This window comes from Rhinatrema bivittatum, chromosome 5, assembly GCF_901001135.1.
Source record: "Rhinatrema bivittatum chromosome 5, aRhiBiv1.1, whole genome shotgun sequence".
NCBI lineage: Eukaryota > Metazoa > Chordata > Amphibia > Gymnophiona > Rhinatrematidae > Rhinatrema > Rhinatrema bivittatum.
In genome coordinates this window covers 21,431,746-21,446,000 of record NC_042619.1, presented here as the reverse complement: position 1 = coordinate 21,446,000, position 14,255 = coordinate 21,431,746, and the positions used below count along the sequence as shown (strand labels likewise).

General features: G+C 39.5%; 1 protein-coding gene across 2 annotated transcripts in view; it reads right to left on the bottom strand.

The window, feature by feature from the left end:
• The window catches only part of FAM168A (family with sequence similarity 168 member A), a 579,070-nt gene that overhangs the window by 472,386 nt on the left and 92,429 nt on the right, over window positions 1-14,255 (bottom strand). The window contains exon 3 of one of the 2 annotated variants that reach the window (XM_029602124.1): window positions 141-191. The exons of the other annotated variant lie outside the window; for it this stretch is intronic. The gene's annotated coding sequence lies outside the window, so the exon portion shown is untranslated. The remainder of the gene's footprint in view (window positions 1-140; window positions 192-14,255) is intronic. 2 annotated transcript variants of the gene reach the window in all.

Below are 14,255 nucleotides of genomic sequence, written 5' to 3'. Positions count from 1 at the left end.
ATTTAGCCTTCACAAACTGAAAAAGAAGGGTCAGCAGCACTGCTAGAGCACTGGCTCCCACAAGCAGAATAGAGTCAACCACATTCCCCAGAGGATCTCAAAGCAGCCCAAAACTGCCCCCCCGCCCAAGAAAAACTTACCCCTTTCCAGTGGGTTAAGTCAGCTGTTGCCAATGAAAACTGCACAGCACACTGTTAAAAGTTAAAAAAAAAGATGTTTAAGAGAAAGGCAAAAATTTAAGTTAGTGGGGGGTGCAAAGGACCAAAAAAAAAAAGTTTTCTTCACAGAGGATATCCTTGAAAGATAAGATACCTCCATCCTCTCAACTATTTATAAAAATTTATATTCACACACTTCTTAGTGGTTCAAGGCGGATTACAAAGGATATATTCACAATAATAAAAATTGTAAAAAATAAAAACATGCAACATAAGTAATAAGAGACAGTTGACTTGGAATAAGTCATTATGCTAGGACCCCAACATTTGACTTGAAGTCTACTGAAAAATGATAGGTCTTCAAGTCTTTATTAAAGGATTTCAAAGCAGGGACAGTCCATAACTGCTCTGGAAAACTGTTCCATTGACACGGGCCAGCAACTGTGAGAGCTGTTTCTGGTGATGTTCAATCTTGCCAGTTTAAGGGTAACTCTACCGAACTCCCTCTGGGGCTAGGAGTCTCCTGGAAATGTAACTGGTACCAAAGCCAGCAGCCTGGACCACAGAGCAATTAAAAAAAACAAAAAAAAAACTGTCCCAAATACTCAACCAAAAAAAGAATAAACTCAAACCTGGAACACAAATATCCTGCTGCATCAAACCAGTATGTCCTGCCATCTGCTGGAGCTGCACCATGGTAACAATCAGCAATGATGTCACAGAAAAAGGTGAGTCCTCTGTCTCCTTGTGCTAATAAGCAGAGTAAACCCACCTGTCTGGATTGATGTAGTAGGATGATAAGCAAAAGGGTGATAGTTTTACCCTGAAAGCTCTCCATCAGGAGGAGATGCTTTTGCTATCTAGTCAAACAGCAGCATATGCAGAACAAAAATGATACTTTTCTTCAAGCCTGCCCTGGCCATTTTAAAGGTTTTGGTCTATGCATTGTACTTTCTATAACTGAAATTCTGTAATCAGTTTGAATGAAGAAGTAGGGCTTTGATTCTGTATAAAGTAGGATGTGCAGCCAACCAAAGCTGTCTGTATTAAATCCTTCAAGCATGTTTACCATATTAAGTAAAGGAAGGAAGAAACAGGACCCAAGTATTATTTTAAAAGTCTCCTTTCAGTACAAAACAATTGCTTTTTAATTTTTTAAACATCCCATGCTTCCCAGTGAGTAAGCAAGCTGCTGCCATAAGGATAAGGTACAGAACATGGACTGTCATCATAACAAAATGATTTTCTGCTGTTTTTATCATCTGCTTCATGCATCTTACTCTCTGTGAGGAAAGAGGGGAATAAAATTCACCACCAAAATCCCAAGGACTTTCCTAAAGTATACATTTTATATTTTATTTTTCAACATTTTTATTAACAGCAAAGAAACAGTTGCAACAGTTGCAAACAAAATCTCCAATTACAGTGTTTATGTACTTAGAAGCAATTGCAAAAATACAAATAAACAGTGAAAACCCTACACCCCCCCCCCCCCCCCCCCCACTAGAAGCGCAAAGGGCCAGAAAGTAAAAAATTTAAATTCTTAGTAGTCTACACAACCATACCATTGTTTAAAATCAAACTTCTAGCCTTGTGCGGCAGAGACTGAATATACTTCTCCCAGACTCTTAGAAAAAGTCATCCATGTTTCAAAGCACTATGAGAGGCCAGATTTTCCGTTTGCATCATGTCATGCAACAAGTTATGCCATTGCCAAAAGGAAGGTGCATTTTTCTCTCTCTAATTACGAATAGTTTCCTTCCCTAGAACATAGGCTTTCTGGGTAAATAGCCTATCATCCTCAGACTGAAAAAGGGAGAAAAGCGCAAACAGCAAAGCTTCAGGAGTTTGTGGGATAAATTTAACCCAAAACTGTTGAGGCATATCTGGAGATGCTTAACCACAAAGGTTGGATCTTTGTGCAAGACCAAAATGCATATGAGATCATACCCAACACCACCACAGTGCACAAATTGCTCCGTGGAAGCAATATATGCTCTCCTCAAAAATCTATATTGTAGCTCCCTAATATATATGTTTGAAGAGTTTCTTAATATGTCTGAAACAAGAGCGCACAGTGGTCTCCAAAATAAGGAAGCCACTGCCTGTATGCCATCTATTCAGCAGGGGTCCAAAGCCAATCTTGGGATTTAGTTTATTTAAAACTTTACAAATTCTAGACAAAGCCAATTTCCTCACCAACTCTGGCTTAAACAAGTCATTCAAGAAAGCAAAAAAAAAAAACCCCCAAAATCCAAGGCCTCCCTCGATAGAGTAGAGATATGTGCCTCAGGAATCTGTACTAGGACCAGTGATTTTCAATATATTTATAAATGATCTGGAAAGGAATAAGAGTGAGATTATCAGATTTGCAGATGATACAAAATTATTCAGAGTAGTTAAATCACAAGTGGATTGTGATAAATTGCAGGACGACTTTGCGAGACTGGAAGATTGGGCATCCAAATGGCAGATGAAATTTAATGTGGACAAGTGCAAGGTGATGCATATAGGGAAAAATAACCCTTTTGCTGTAGTCACATGATGTTAGGTTCCATATTAGGAGCTGCCACCCAGGAAAAAGATCTAGGCATCATAGTGGATAATACTTTAAAATAGTCGACTCAGTGTGCTGCAGTAGTCAAAAATGCAAACAATGTTAGTAATTAAGAAGGGAATGGTTAACAAAACGGAAAATATCATTATGCTTCTGTATTGCTCCACGGTGAGACCGCACCTTGAATACTGTGTACAGTTCTGGTCGCCGCATTTAAAAAAATATATAGTTGCGATGGAGAAGGTACAGAGAACGGTGACCAAAATGGTAAAAGGGATGGAACAGCTTCCCTATGAGGAAAGGCTGAAGAGGTTAGGGCTGTTTAACTTGGAGAAGAGACGGCTGAGGGGGGATATGATAGAGGTGTTTAAAATAATAAAAGGTCTTGAACGAGTAGATGTGAATTGGTTATTTACACTTTCGGATAATAGAAGGACTAGGGGGCACTCCATGAAGTTAGCAAGTCACACATTTAAGACTAATCTGAGAAAATTCTTTCACTCAATGCACAATTAAGCTCTGGAATTTGTTGCCAGAGGATGTGGTTGGTACAATTAGTGTAGCTGGGTTTAAAAAAAGGTTTGGATAAGTTCTTGGAGGAGAAGTCCATTAACTGCTATTAATCAAGTTGACTTAGGGAATGGCCTCTGCTATTACTGGCATCAGTAGCATGGGATAGACTTAGTGTTTGGGTACTTGCCAGGTTTGGCCTCTGTTGGAAACAGGATGCTGTGTGATGGACCCTTGGTCTGATCCAGCATGGCAATTTATCTTCTTATGAACATATGAAAAACTGCTGGAGTCAGTCAGCGCATATTGTTTCTTCAAATCGGGAATGACAAACAGATGTTGTACTTATACCTCTCACCTTGCATCTCTGAAAATCAACAGTATTACTCCTGGGGTAAAAATCCAAATTTCCCTGAATAGGTAGAAATTGGGAAAAGAGAGGATCTCAAACACTTTTGTTAATGAATTCCAAGCCCACTTTAGGGGAGATATCAATAAGGATTTTAACCATCTCCTTCGTAGGCTATTGTAAGATACATGGAGAACATATCTCAAATCTAGAGGACTAACCAAAGCCTTTTCCTCCACCAGATTGACATAAATAGATTTATTATATAACCAATCCCTTAGAAGAAGTAGTAGACATGTCAGATTATAAAGTTTCATGTCAGGAAGCCCAAGGCCTCCCTCAGCCCAATCTTTCTTCACACACACCAAAGCGATCTGAGCTTTCTTACCTCTTCAAATAAATGACGACAAAGGCTGTCCAAGGCCCTCAAATCTCTTGGAAGTAAATGAAGTGGAAGACTTTGAAGGACAGAGCCCTTTGGGGAATATCACCATTTTGTACAGATTAATCCTCCCAGCCAATGACAGGGGCAGATTTTGCTAGACTCAGGATTTTTGTTTAGTATGAGCTAAGAGGAGAGAGACATTGAGATCATATAACTAAGCTAGATCAGACAAGATTTTTAAGCCTAGTAACAAATAGGCCCTACCGCCCATTTCAGTGGGAACTCACCAGGCCATAGAGCCCGCACAGAGTCTGGGAAGGCAAAGGCTTCTGATTTATCTATATTTAGTCTCAAACCAGAGAATTCACCAAATTGTTCAAAAAGCTTCATAAGTGCTTTCAGAGAGGTCTCCGGTCTGGTAAGAAATACAAGGATATCATCAACAAATGTGGCATATACTTAAACTCGATAATTTAATTGAATCCCCGCTACCTCCACTGCCTACTGTAATGACCATAAAAACCGTTCTAAAGACAATAAAATTAGTACTAGGGAGAGCAGGAATCCCTAATGGGTACCTCTTCCAATGGGAAACAGATCAGATCGCACACAATTAGCTACTACGGATGCCTTTGGGTCAGTGTACAGTAACTTTACTGCCTGTTGAAATAACCCTGATAAATCCATATGGTCAAAGAGAAAAAACAGATAACGCTATTCCACCCTGTGAAAAGTCTTTTCAGCATCAAAACTGACAGCCAAAAAAGGCAAACGACTTTTCCCCAATGTCATAGTAATTAACAAAAGTCTGATATTCATCGAGGCATAACGACCCTGGACAAATCCCACCTGGCCATAGTCAATGACTTTGGGCAAAAGCCTGCCAATCTGTCAGCCAGTATCTTAGAGAGTAGCTTTTGATCAGAGTTCAATAATGAGATTGAGCAACAGGAAGCCAGTGATATAGGGTCCTTTATGCTTTCAAATCCAGTCTCCCAAAACCGGATGTGATTTATCCATGACAGGATTCCGAATCTGATTAAACAGCCCTCCCCCCAATACCATCCCAACACCTAAATAAGGGAGTAAGAACCTATATATGTTTTCAAAGAAACATAGGTCATAGTTGTTAGGAGCATAAATATTACAAGACTCAAGGTTTGCAGTACAGCTCAGAAAACCAGGATTACATACCAACCTCGAAGGACCTTGATCTCCATCACTGGCAGAGATAAATTCTTATTAATGAGAATAGCCACTCCTGCTGAATAAGTATCAGTCGAAACATATCCAACATCTCCTACCCACCATTATTCAATTTTTTATGTTCAAAATTACTTAGATGGGTCTCTTATAGTAAGACCACATCCGCATCCTTCCTTTTGAGGAAGGCTAAAATTTGGAGCACTTGATCGTCAAAGCCAATGCCACAAACATTCCATGACAATTTTAACTTCATTAGACATGTCTTACTCCACATCCCACACAAAACATGCACAGAAAGAAAAATACAGAATCTCAAATACATATGAGTCCCCCCAGCATGGGTCCCCACTATCTAATAACACCACATTCTTCATGTCTCCATGTGTTTCCCCACCTACTAATAAGCATCACCATTACCTCCCCCTTCCCCTTTACCACTTCCTCTTATCCTCGCGAGGACCTCGTTCTTTACTATCATTAACTCATCTCTCCCAATCCACCCACACCAGGCAATCCTCCCCCTACTCAATTATATATTTCACTTTCCCCAACTTTATTCACTAGTACAACTAGGTGCAACCAAGTAGCAATACTCTCAGCACATTTGGCTCATATTCCCCATTTCTCAGAGGACCAAAATATTTACATGGAAAGAAGCAATAATCAAACAAACAGTAACAAGGAACATTGTCAGTTAATAATGCAAAATTAAAAATTAAAACTTGGAAGAGGGGACACAAACAACAGACTTTGTTGAACATCTTCATGGTCCTCTTCTCATGCTATGTGGCAAAAATAATGTGCAGGCGCATTGTTGTGACTGACAGTTCCAAAGTAAAAGAACCTGCCTTCAAAGAGCAATATTCTAGAATACAAAAATAAATGTCACTGTCAGCTGAACACCTAACCAAGGGGGTTATTTTCCAAGCCGCGTTATAGGCTTTTCGCATGCGTTAAAGGCATTTTTGAATGCGAAAAATGCCTTAAGAACATTAGAAATTGCCATGCTGGGTCAGACCAAAGGTCCATCAAGCCCAGCATCCCGTTGCCAACAGAGGCCAAACCAGGCCACAAGAACCTGCCAATTACCTAAACACTAAGAAGAACCCATGCTACCGATGCAATTAATAGCAGTGGCTATTCCCTAAGCCAACTTGATTAACAGCAGTTAGTTAATGGACTTCTCCAAGAACTTATCCAAACCTTTTTTGAACCCAGCTATACTAACTGCACTAACCACATCCTCTGGCAACAAATTCCAGAGCTTTATTGTGCGTTGAGTGAAAGAATTCTCTCCGATTAGTCTTAAATGTGTTACTTGCTAACTTCATGGAATGCCCCCTAGTCCTTCTATTATTTGAAAGTGTAAATAACAGAGTCACATCTACTCGTTCAAGACCTCTCATGATCTTAAAGACCTCTATCATATCCCCCCTCAGCCGTCTTCTCCAAGCTGAACAGCCCTAATCTCTTCAGCCTTTCCTCATAGGGGAGCTTTCCATCCCTTTCATCATTTTGGTTGCCCTTCTCTGTACCTTCTCCATTGCAACTATATCTTTTTTGAGATGTGGCGACCAGAATTGTACAGCAAGGGTTATTTTTCCCTATATGTAACACCTTGCACTTGTCCACATTAAATTTCATCTGCCATTTGGATGCCCAATCTTCCAGTCTTGCAAGGTCCTCCTGTAATGTATCACAGTCCACTTGTAATTTAACTACTCTGAATAATTTTGTGTCATCCGCAAATTTGATAACCTCACTCGTCGTATTCCTTTCCAGATCATTTATATATATATATTGAAAAGCACTGATCCAAGTACAGATCCCTGAGGCACTCCACTGTTTACCCTTTTCCACAGAAAATTGACCATTTAATCCTACTCTCTGTTTCCTGACTTTTAACCAGTTTGTAATCCACGAAAGGACATCGCCTCCTATCCCATGACTTTTTAGTTTTCGTAGAAGCCTCTCATGAGGGACTTTGTCAAATGCCTTCTGAAAATCCAAATACACTACATCTACCAGTTCACCTTTATCCACATGGTGTGATAATTTAGAAAAGGAGTGGAGTTTGGAGCAGGATTTCTGGTCAAGTGAGCTGGCTTCGCAAGCTAGGTTGACAGAACATTATACAAATCTCATCTTTGGGCGAGTTTCTTCATTCCAAAGGACATCCAATCTTCACAAGAGTGTACTGTTCTGTTCGTATGTCTCACTCAATGTCAAAGTGGCCCCTAATCCCTATCCTAATACCTAAACCTCACCTCGAGTAACTAGGTGGGCCTCCTATAAAGATATAAATTTCTACTACTATAGCCTTATAGCTAGTCAGTCTTTCTCTCTCTCTCCCCCCCCTCCCAGTAGTTGTAGGTAGGAATTACAACAATTGTGGCACTTACTGCAAAGTGCGAAAAAGTTATCGCACTTTGCGGTAATACCTATGCGAAGCGCTAAGATAACTTATCTATCGCAAAGTGTGCTATTACCATAAAACATGCCCCTCTTCCTATCGCATGAGATAGTTTGATGAATTCTGGCCCAAGTTTGTACTACCCTGCATGAAAAAAAGAAAAAGTAGGTCCACAGACCATAAAAACAGATTACAGGAATTAAGAACTCCACTGTTCCAGATCATCCAGCTTTATTTACTGTAACAGTTGCAGAAGCTACATGAGAGTGTATGTAAAATAATCAACTGACACACCTCTTCTTCTTAGATGGCCGGGATAGTTATAAGGAAAGAGAATCACAAGCGACATATTAAAAACCTACTCTGTGAAACTACTGTATGCGCTTCTTCACATACCAAAAACAGTTTACAGGTAAACTATGTGGCTTGCAGTTTCAAATCATATTACGCTGGCTCCAAGATCCAGTGTGGCAAAAAGCAAAAACAAGTATCATTGTCAGCCAAATAAACCGGATGCCTACTCTCCTGCTAAAACTTGTTGTAAAACGAAGGACACATCACAGACTGAAAAGTTAAGTTCCCGCCTTCTTCAGCTCCTCCACAAATTTCTTGGCCTCCACTATAGTATGACACCAGCGTGCTTCACCCGAGTATTGAATCCTCAGCTTAGCCAGGTATAACAATACTGATCTTACCCCCAATGAATATAATTTTGTGCAAATTGGGGATAATTTTAACACTTACAGACAACTTCCCGGAAAAGTCCTGGAATACCAGAATTTTCTTCCCTTCAAAGCTCAGAAGCTTACCCAGTCTCAGCACCTGCATTATTTCTACTTTATGAGAGAAGTCCAGGAGTCATGCAATGACTACACGTGGCGTGTCCACATTCTCTTTATAAGGGCCTAGTCGATGCACTCATTTTAAGCGCTGTGCCCCCACCCAAGGTTGATAGGCCTAACTCTTGTGGAAGCAACTTCTCCAAAAATCCCAGTAACTCTCTCTCTCCCAGTGATTCTGGCAATCCAATAAATCGAAGGTTATTACGTCGGGATCTATTTTCAAGGTCCTCCAGATTATCTTCTTATTTCTGCATTGCCGATCTAAGCATGTCTACTGCCTTCTGGGTAGTGGTCATCTTGCACATCCACAATTCACAGGTCTACCTCCTCAAAACGATCAAATCCTGTGCCCGTTGCAGAAATCTTGTCTAGTTTATTGATTTTTTTTTTATGAGTTCTGGCACGAGCGCTTCCACCACCACCGATTTTAAATCTGCAAGTGAGGTAAGTTTGAGTGATTTTTTCGGTGTCTAATCTGTATCCGCCATTTTGAGTCAGGTCCCATAAGCCTCTATCATTTTTCACTGCCTGAGTCAACATGCCCAGAGAAGCACTCCCAACTAGTTGTACTCCCTTTGTATGAACTTCTTTATACGAACTGTGGAGAGCCTAAAAAGCTGATTAAAACTGCCCAATGTAAGTGGATTGGTAGTGATTCGGCCCAAGAGGGTGAAAAATCACATCCTTCCCCTCTCACAGTATCACGTGATCTACATTTTATATTTTAAAGAACGCTTTGGAGCACTCTGAGGTCACGTCCCATTTTCTTCCAAAGGGAAACAGGGTCATCAAATGGCAATATCCACACTTAAACAGATTCCAAGAATACAACTAGTATGCAGAAACCAGCAAAACTAGGTGATATTTTAACTATGTTGCCCAGAAATTTTATGGATAGACTTGCAAAGTAAAAATGAAACCTTATTCTTATTCAAATGTGATAAGTCATATCACAATGGCAAAAAAAACACACTTATAAATCGGGCTCTTTGTTTCTAATAAGACCCTCACAGAATAATTGGCTTTAAACACGTCACTCAAAGATAGTCTCTAAGGTTATACATTTCTTCCCACAACCACTAGAATGAAATTAACCCAACTTTATACAATCATTGGTCTGTCATTTTTTTTTAAACAAAATTTTCTCTGTATATAAAATCAATTTTTTGAGTTGATACCCGTAGACACTTATCTTTTTATCTTTTAAATATTATTTTAAAAGTCTTTGCTCCACCAAATTGAAAGTCCAACAGTTCATGTTTCGGGATTCTCCATCTTCAGAGACAACGTAATATGGCAAAAAAATTCAACAGATTTTCACTAGAAAAATATAAAAATTGTAAGGTTACAAAAATAGAACACTAACATTAATTCTTATATTTGAAAATGTGTATGTCTGGATCATAAAGTCCTTCTATTCCAGTGCTTAATGTTCACATACATGGCTACGACCTAAACTCGGATTCGCTATCTTTTAACAGCTAGTTCTACTCATCTATGACTTGAAGAAGCACCAAACCTTGACAACTTGGGGGGGGGGGGGGGGGGAGAGAGTGAATAAACTGACAAATCATTTAAAAAGTACATATGGACTGGGAAGTCAATTAGTATAAGCCATTCAATCCCTACAATGAAAGCAACTCAGAAAATAAGGGTCATGCCGTATAAACCAATCAATGCTCTTATATACACGGAACAAAAAGAAAATCCCATCTTTTTACCCACATTCATTGGATCCTTTGAAATAATGTATTGCCATGACCAACTGTTATATCCAACATGAGCAAATAATAATCAAAGCAGAACATATACATTTATTATTCTTTAAAAAAGAAAGTCCATTCAATTCATCATTCATACCCAAAGGATGAACCAAGCATAAGTTGAAAATCCATTTCTGTTCCTTACAATTGAGTACTGATGCCATATTTCCACCTTTGATAGTAACACAGACTCTAAAACTATCACAACTGTTCAAATGTGTGTTGAAACTGTAAACAATGCTTGATGATTGAATACAAAGAAAATGAACGCACCAATTTATTACAGTATTCTCACAGATGTATTCTTATTGGTCTCAATGTTCTACCTACATACAGCATGGGGCAAGTAAACAGCAATACACAGATTACATTTTTAGAATTACAATCTGAGTATATTTTACATTCACACATAGCTTGAGTGATTGGATGCTTCCATTGTAGGCCTTGAGTTATAGTGGTACACATCTCATAGGAATTACAGGAAAAATAGCCTGCCGGCTGATTGGAACTCTTCATACTGTGATGATTTCTCAGAGGTACGCATGACACGATTTTTAATATTTGGACCCCGTTTACAAGAAATTATTGGTAAGCATGAAAAAAAATATTAAATTTCATTGTTAGACATTTTATATAGTCATTCCATGGTTTACAATGTGACATTCATATTTATAAGTCAACAAACAATGATTTGTTACAGAGGTGGAATTCATAGACAGGCATTCATATCTATCAAGTAAAATGACCTAGTACATATTAATTGATCTAGTACTTAAGGCAATGAGTATGGAAAAATTAAAATAAAATGATAGTTTTCAAATTTTAGTTAGAGTGTTGTTTTGAGAATCTTATATTCTCTTGTTTGGTTTATTCTTCATGATTCGATTATCTTTTGTCCTTATCTTTGTTGCACTGTATATTCTGATGTTTTTAAGTTAGTTTATATGAGTTTTTGAATAGCCATGTTTTTAACTCACCTTTAAATCTCTTTATATCTGATAATGTGTGTAATGTCTCAGGCAGAGAATTCCAATGCTTTGGACTCACTATGGAAAACACAAGATCTCTTATTTACATCAGATGTGTGCTCCATATTGTGGAAAAAGTCAATAATCCTTTATTTTGAAATCTTAGGGCCGGATTTTAAAAGGGTTACACGCATAAGGTACGCACGTAACCCTTTTAAAACAAAACCCCCCCCCCCCCCCGGTGCGCGCCGAGCCTATTTTGCATAGGCTCGACGGCGAGTGCAAGCCCCGGGACGCGTGCAAGTCCCGGGGCTTGCAAAAAAAGGGGCAGCCGGGGGCGTGGTTTCCGATCAGGGGCGTGTGGGCGGTCCGAGGGCGTGGCCGAGTGCCCTGACACAGCGGCCTGAGTTGGGCCTGCCGCGCCGGCGAACATAAGTTACTACTGCCCGGAGGCAGTAGTAACTTTTCAGATAAAGGTGTGGGGGGGGGGGGTCTAGATAGGGCCAGGAGGGTGGGTTAGGTAGGGGAAGGGAGGGGAAGGTGCAGGGGGGGGGTGGAAGGAAAGGTCCCTCTGAGGCCGCTCAGATTTCAGAGCGGCCTCAGAGGGAACGGGCAGCATGCGCAGGGATCGGCGCGCGTAAGTTGCACAAATGTGCACCCCCTTGCACGCGCCAACCCCGGATTTTATGAGATACGTATGGCTACACGCGTATCTTATAAAATCCAGCATACTTTTGTTCGCGCCTGATGCACGAACAAAAGTACACGCGCGCGCTGTCTTAAAATGTACCCCTTACTGTTCATTGTGGATTGTATGGTTATAGAGTCAATCCTAACAAGCTGGTGTTATTGGAATGAATGATGTTGAATATTATCATTAATGCTTTATAGTAGATTCTAGATTGTACTGGTAGCCAATGCAGTGGCATCAGCGAGGGTGTAATGTGATCATATTTCCTAGATCCTAGTAAGACACTTGCTGCAGCATTTTGTAATAATTGTAGTGGTTTTAGGTGTCATGCTGGAGACCTAGTAGTGAGGTGTTACAGTAGTCTAGGCCTGAGAAGATTAAAGTTTGCAGTACAGTCCAGAAGTCCTGAAAAGTTAATAATAGTTTAAACCAATGAAATATACGCAACTTGGCGTAACCTATCTTGATTAATTTACTGATGTGCATGCCAGTGATGCCTTATACTTTGAGCTATAGTTGTATCCTTATTTCGATAATGAAGCAGAGCTATTCGATCTGAAAAAAGTGCCCTTCAAACAGCTGATACTGGATAACGCCACTCAAAAATTCACAATGTCAATTGATAGGTTGAGCTTTAAAATCATCTAGAGATGAACAAATTCTTCTAATCCTAAAAAAATGGTTTACGGAAGTCCCGCCTTAAAGACTTTGGGATGGAAACTGTGATACATTAATAGATTATTGCAATCAATCTCTTTCCAAAAGACAGATGTTGCAAGGCCATTACATTCTTTCACAATATTAATATCCTAAAATGAAACATTGTGCGAATCAAATGTAATAGCAAGTTTCAAGAATGGATTGCAATCATTTAGCCAATTAAAAAAATTATTCAACTCCAACTCGGTGGAACCCACAGAAAAAAAAAGGGTCAGATATATCTGACCCAAAAGGTGATATGTGAAAAATGACAGCTAAATGTATTTCTCCTCTAAAACTTCCATCACTATATTAGCTATAGAGTGTGCAACCGATAATCCCACAGCAATACCATGTACTTGAATAAAAATTAGTCAAATAAAAAAAAAAAAAATTCTCAAAACAATATTGGCAACAGATAATAAAAAGTTAGATGGAATCAGATGTGTTTTCTGTAATTCAATAAGTAGACTCAGTTTGAAGTGTAGAATCATGTGATACATTAGTATATAGACTGCATCCATAGTCATGAGAAAGATGTGTGTTGTCACTGCAGGTGCACACTATAATCTATTCAACATTTGAGTTGTATCTTGAATATAGAATTTCATACTCCATACATGTGACTACAAAAGGTTATCCAAAAAGATTGCTAAGGGTTCAAGTAGTGACCCATTACTTGAAATAATTGGTCATGCTGGTGGATTTACTAATGATTTATGTACTTTTGGTATGCCATACAACGGTGACTTTGGATTTTCCTTAGATGTAAGAAAGGGGACATTTTTGACAGCCAACAGATGACAGAGAGGCTTTTAAATCACCCATAGAATCCTCTTCAACTCGTTGGTAATATTTTATAGCTAGTACTTGCTTGGACAACTCAGAAATATATGAAGACCGATCTTGTACTACCATACTACCTCCCTTATCGGCCGACATTTATCATCTGATGATAATTCTGGGACAATTCAGATCTTAAATTAAAGTAGGTCTTCTTAGAACTATCTTCAATTGCCTTCAATACTAGATCTCTAAAAGTAGTAATATGTGGATCCATTAACCCAGGAGGGATCCATTTCAATTTTTAACGTACAATTGAAACTATCCTCAGTAGATCCATGTGATAAACAATATAATTTTACTTGTAACTTCGAGCAGGCGTAACGCCCAAAGGTAGGGGGGGGGGGGATTTAGGTAGGGCTGGGGGGTGGGGTAGATAGGGGAAGGGAGGGGAAGGTGGGGGACTCGGAGGGAACGGAGGCAGGCTGCATGGCTCGGCGCACGCAGGCTGCCGATTTTGCGCAGCCTTGCGTGCGCCGACCCCGGATTTTATAAGATACGCACGTAACCGCACACGCGTATGTTTTTAAGATATACCTCTTTACTTTGAAGGGGGATAATTTTTATTAATAACTTTTTGTTCCTTTCATTTTTGAAAAAGGAACTTTTTGCATTGCTTTTTTTTTTTTTTGTTTCTTAGGCATTTTTCTACTTTGTTTTAGAGAGGAAGAGTAGAGGGGTCAGGGTTCCCTTGCTCAAGTGTCTTTCTTTCTGCCTTTGGATTTAGAAGTTAAAAGGGACAGCTTTTTCTTTGAAGCTTGGGAGTTGAAAGGAGCTCATTTGCCTGTGTTAATTGGATCAGGATCTGAGCTCTGCATATAGGTCACCACAGCTAAGAACTATTCTGCCTTTATTGGAGGAGCTAAACTGC